Source organism: Lactuca serriola, chromosome 7, assembly GCF_051521515.1.
Source record: "Lactuca serriola cultivar US96UC23 chromosome 7, Lser_US96UC23_V15, whole genome shotgun sequence".
Taxonomy (NCBI): Eukaryota; Viridiplantae; Streptophyta; class Magnoliopsida; order Asterales; family Asteraceae; genus Lactuca; species Lactuca serriola.
This window is the reverse complement of record NC_136414.1, coordinates 73,010,195-73,016,194: the sequence shown is the minus strand read 5'-3', so window position 1 is coordinate 73,016,194 and position 6,000 is coordinate 73,010,195. Positions and strand designations below refer to the sequence as shown.

Genomic DNA, 6,000 nt, shown 5'->3' with positions numbered 1-6,000 from the left:
TCAAATTACATTTTAAAAATATTCAGTTTTATACAATTAAAAAATATTATTAAAGGTAATTATCCCAATCAATTCACAAGATATCTTTAAAACCAAAATTTGAGGATCTGACAGTCCAACACGTCGTGGTAAAGAATCACCACACCGTGTTAGACGATTTCGAAAGCCAACACGCTGTGGTGGAAGAACACTACGCCGTGTTTGCAAAACAGAATGACGATTCTATTTGCTCCTTCTTGTTCAAGTTCAACCATTGTATCAATCCAATAGAAAACGAAACCTACTCTCTGATACCACTGATGGGTATTATGCAAAACATGTAATCCTATGTGTGCATGCAACCCTAAAAATTTTGATCAATGCTTTCTCTAATTGAACATACAACTTGAAAAACAAAATAGAAAACCATAGAATGCTAGTATATAATCGAAATACACAATAAGGTTTAGATGATTCATATCTTGATTGTTATATTGTAATAACAATCCAAATTCTTGTGTTGTTGAAGCCTTAAGAGCAAGCGTCACAAATGTCACACCTCTAGTGGTGCACACCAACACTAGCAAAGGATAATGATTGAGAAGGAGGAGAGAGGCTCAAATTTTTGGCTAGGTCTTCCAAAGAACAAGTGACCGAATATTGTAGGGGTTTAGGCTGTTTATATAGTGCAGTCAGGAAACCCTAGATAAACCCTAATCCAAGGTTATCTTAAACTGGGCGGTTATCTAGTTTCCTGTTTATCTACCACAGATCATTCTAGAAACCCTTAGGCCATAAGAAAACCATCCAAGGCCTATGGAGGGTTCTAGCTTGCCTCATGCTCAACTATTGAACAATTGCACTCCAGTCCCTATACTTTTAATTAATTCTTTTAATCCTAAAATTAATTCCAATTAATTTTTGATTAAATATTAATTAAATATTACTATTTCTAATTAATATATTATCTTCACAATATATAAATAAATTATTTATTTCAATCTATTAATCAAATAATAAATCAACGTCTTTCTCCAAAATCATTATGTCTAGTTGGTAGTCTTGAGGACAACCCAAAAGGATTGTCCTACTATCAATTTAGGTATATACCAATTATAGTTATGGGCTTAGACACCTAATCCAACATGCTTTGTGATTCAGATGAGTCTCCTCACTATACTATGGGTCAAAGGCACCAATGTTGGCCCATTAGCTTATGTTATTTAGGAAGACTAGGGGGTGGCCCTTGGCATTTGTTTGAAAGATCCGGAGGTGGCTCCCAGAAAATAGTATGCAAGACCAAGGATTGTACCTTGGCAGATTGGTGGATAGATATATACGTATAGATAGTATGCTAGTTATCTTTGTGATACTTGCATGGAAGACCAGGAAGTGGCTCTTGACACTTATCTGTAAGACCTAGGGTCTTGGCCCTAAGATTGGCAAGGAAAAACCATGATGTAGCTCATAGCATAATGGCAAGACTATGGTTGGCACATATAACTCTCTATTGTATGTATGGTATGTGTTATTTTAGGGAACTCACTAAGCTTTGTGATTATAGCTTATTGTTTATGGTTTTTGTAACGCCCGCAGATCCGGGCTAGTCAATTTAGAGGCAATAGGGGTCGAAAACGACTTTTTGACAAAAAGATTATTTAGAATAAATAATCTTAACCAATTTGTAGAATATGTCACAAGGTTTCCGTACATATAAAGAACGCTGAAATCCGAGTTATAACGAAGAAGTTATGATCCGTCGAAGTTTCGCGTCGGAACCGGCACGGCGCCGGGAAGCGTAAATAGTAAATTTATGATATATAGAGATTTAGCCTTAGAGCTCTAAACAAAAGTCGTAGAATATGTTAAACTAAGAACATCGATAAAAAGAACGCCCAAATCTGACTTCGTATGAAGAAGTTATGATTTTTCGAAGTTTCGGATTAGCGGTGTACAGCCCGAAATTCGAATTTTAGATCGATTGATTTTTAGCCGACACAACCTAAACAAGAATCGAAGATCTCGTTATTAGTAGCGTAACGATAAAAATACAGACGAAAATGGACATCGAATAAAGAAGTTATGAGATTTTAACGGACCAATCCTGTCCTGGCCTGTTAAAAATATAACTTTAAAAATAAAGTCAAAATTAACCAACGGAGTCTAAACGAAAGTTGTAGAGTATGTCTCCACCTACGCGTGGATATAAATAACGTCAAAAACGGAGTTCGTATGAGCGAGTTACAAATTATAGTAGTATATTTACGTATTAAAATAAAGTATAAATCATGTATACGTACACATATATATACATATGTATATATCATTAGAAAGGTATCGACGATGCGGTTATTATAAAACTAATGTTGAGTTCTTTCGACATTAGTTTAGTACAAAGATCATTAAATCCATTTAAAATAGTATTATAGAGGGGTGTTTAGTTGTTTATATAACTAAAAGGTCATTAAGTAATTATGGAGGGTAGTTTTTGAAAATTCAATTAGTATAAATAAGAGCCTTGGGCTCTCATATTTCTTGCACCATTCTCTTGATTCAAGAGTCTTTCTCTCCTTATCCCCCGAGCATTTCGGTCCCTCGTGATTCGACTTCTCTTTCTGTAGTTTTAGTATAGTAAGGTGAACGCTGAAGCGCTGCACGAATCTTTCTTAGAAAGATTCAGCGACGAAGTTCTGCCCCTGCAGAGCCCGACTCCTAGCTAAAATCCCCTTGAAAGTAAGTTATGTTTACCCTATTTTAAATATAGTTTATATTTAAAATTAGTATTGTTATTATAAATTTATAATAAATATTTGGGCTATTATTATGACTTATATAAGTGTCGTTATAATATCTTTTAACTACTCGCGGTACGGGGAATCTGGTTTAAAGGGCCGCATAGGGTTGTTGGATTTCAGAAGTGCTATACGCCAAAATGGTCCTGCCCTCCGGTGTTTTATGTCTGGCCCCTGTCTGTACATAGTAGTTGGAAAGTATTGTTTAAACGCTTATATAATAATAATAATAATAATAATAATAATAATAATAATAATAATAATAATAATAATAATAAGACTAATAATTAGTCACGGTAATATTAGACTAAAATCTAGTGGTGATAATACTAGGTTTCGTCAAAGGAAATTATTTTAAAGTAAACGAAGCGCTGTCCGAGTACCGAGTCACCACCTTCTCAGGTGAGTGCATAGTTACTTTCAGCTTACACATAGATATGAAGTATTTTATATAAATTACGTGCTGTGTGTGTATATTATCTGTATACTTGCTATCTATGCTGGATGAACGTTTTATACATGTTTTCAATGATTTAAACTGTATATGTATTTTATATCTACAAAATGTGTTGGGTAAAACATGGGTAGATGTATTAGTTGCTGTGTGATAAAATGAAATAATGAGATGCCTCGTTATAGATGTTCTTGATGATCTAGTCATCTAGCGGAGTATAGATGACGACCACGGACTATTCTAGACAGTCCAGTGGAACACTAACAGGCTCGCAACCTGTAGGTGTTTATTCGAACTTTGTGTTTAACCGAACAGTGTGTTTATTCGAACTGTGTGTTTATTCGAACTGTGTGAACTGTGTGCTCACCAGATATACTCCATCCCAATGATAGTCCTTTGACTAGGTCCCTTGTGTTAGATGTTTTAGGGACGTAATGTGAGGATAACGGGAATGGGTAATTGGGTTGATTGTTTGATGTTTAAAAATAATAATTATATTATTGTGGGTTGAAAACCCTATGTGCTCACCAGGTTTCCCAACCTGACCCACTCAGTTTATTTTTATCACAGGTGTTGATATGAAGTCACAATACACTGAGAGATTTAAAGAGATGTAGATCACTAGTGTAAATAATTGTAAGTTCTGTTTATGCTTATGTTTCTGTATTAACGATGACATCCCAAACGTTTTAAAATGAAATAAATACGTTTCATCGAAAATGTTTTAATAACGTATTTACCATGTTTTTCTGGGAACAAATTCCGCAACATTTTTATAAAATGAAGTACTCTGATTTTTATAAAGCATAAACAAAATCGGTCTTTTCTGGCCGTGAAAATGGGGATGTCACAGTTTTAGGTACTTTTGATAGAAAATGGAAGGGCACGACATGACTACACCGCATCCACCCATATTTTCACAACTTTATGATTTTAGGTTGTATTCTGATAACTTTTTTACTTTGATATACATTTAAATGATTGGAAATGCTAAATGGTGTTTATGGTTGAATTAAAAATGAAAATTTTACCTTCCAATTTTGGGACATTACAAGTTGGTATCAGAGCCTTGGTTTGAGGTATTCAGACATACTCTTGGGTGTGTATGAACTCAAATTGAGGGTTTGGTAAAAAAATTTCATAAAATAAATTTTTTAATAAAGGATTATCTTTTAAAAGAAAGGGGTAGTGCATGCGATCAGCTAAGCTCGAGTAAGTGATTCCCAGAAAACTGATACATGTTTGTTACATTAATTTTATGAGATTTGCATGCTAGATTAGGACTAAGGATCTGCTCAAGATATCAAGATTAGGAGAGATGCCTTTGTATGCCTGTTGTTTGAGCTTTAGTTGGTATGCTGGTTTGACTTTCTGATGTCCAAATGTTGCTTGCTTTGTGATTTGTGGGACTCATATTGATGTGAGATAGTTATTTCATGATTATGTTAAGTTGCATGATGCAAAGGTTAAATAATCTAAGAGTGACGGATTTTACCCGATTGTACAGCTCTTGATTTGACCCTATTTAACCTTTGCATGATGCAAAGGTTAAATAGTCTAAGCTTTGTTGCATGTGATTGTATTCATGAAGTAGTTAGCTGACGTTAGTGGGAGTCCTTCAGCAACTGATGGCAGAGTGAGGGTGAGGAACCTAGGAGAGCCTAGGAAGTTCAGTAATGGGTTCAAATGCGTTGTTTAGCGAGCATTAGGAGTACCGGTTTGAGAAGGTGACCTAGAGGATTTGGGATGATTCTTGAGGAAGGTATGGATAGGTGTGGAAGGCAGTATTGGGACCGTACTACTAAAACGATAGGATGCATACTTGAATCAAGGAGAGTCATAGAGAGTCTAGGAAGCATGTTGGATGAGGATTCTTGGGTATGTTTTGATCATTTGTATGATTGTTTTTAAGAATGATGATAAGCACACGTGGGGGAGATTTAGGTTCTGGTTCAGGCTCAGGTATAGGTGTTGAGCCGATTGATGAGCGGATGCGGGAGTTTATCTTGTCGGAGATCACCCGTGGTATTTTGGAGCAGACTCCTGTGATCTTCAATATGGTCAAGGGAGGGATTATAGAGATTTCAAATGAGCGTCTGGGCGCGTTCCGTACTGAGATTATGGTTATTGTGGGAGCTTTCACTCTTTCCTTCCGTGAGTTTCTTACTTGTGGAGATCTCGAGTTATTTGGGGAGAAGGAACCCATTGCTAGTAGGAGATGGTTAGTGGATATGGTGAATGCTTTTTGGATGAGTTTTTGCCCTGAGGAGTCTAAGGTTATATTTGCTTCCTATCTGTTGAAAGACAGATCTCGAGATTGGTGGGAGGAGGTAGAATTTGTTTTGCGAGGCAAAGCCCTAGAGATGATGACTCAGGATGAGTTTGTGACTCGGTTTAGGGCAGAGTTTGCACCAGGTATTGAGGTGTAGCAGTTGGTGAGGGAGTTTTAGGACCTTCGCTAGACCATTGAGACTATGACATATATTACTTACAAGTTTCGGGAGAGGGCTTTGTTGGTTCCGTAGTATGTAGCGGATGAGGGATGACATTAGGGAGTTTGTGAGTATGTTAGGTTGCAAGACCCTGAATGATATGATTGCTAGAGCCCCAGAATGGGAGATTGATTTGGAGCACCTGGGGATGAGGAAGCCAGAGCATGTGCATGCAGATGGGGGTTCTGCAAAGAGATCCATGACTTCAGACCAACGGTTGAGGGGTAGCATGGCCGGGGTCAGTGCATCATGATATGGTTTGCCGATATAGGGGTATGGATTG

General features: G+C 36.7%; 1 long non-coding RNA gene across 1 annotated transcript in view; it reads left to right on the top strand.

Annotated features, from left to right (window-relative positions):
• Positions 1 to 3,104: 3,104 nt before the first annotated feature.
• The window catches only part of LOC145061998 (uncharacterized), a 71,193-nt gene continuing 68,297 nt past the window's right edge, over positions 3,105 to 6,000 (top strand). The window contains exons 1-2 of the long non-coding RNA XR_013687364.1: positions 3,105 to 3,173; positions 3,796 to 3,861. This is a non-coding gene — a long non-coding RNA (uncharacterized LOC145061998). The remainder of the gene's footprint in view (positions 3,174 to 3,795; positions 3,862 to 6,000) is intronic.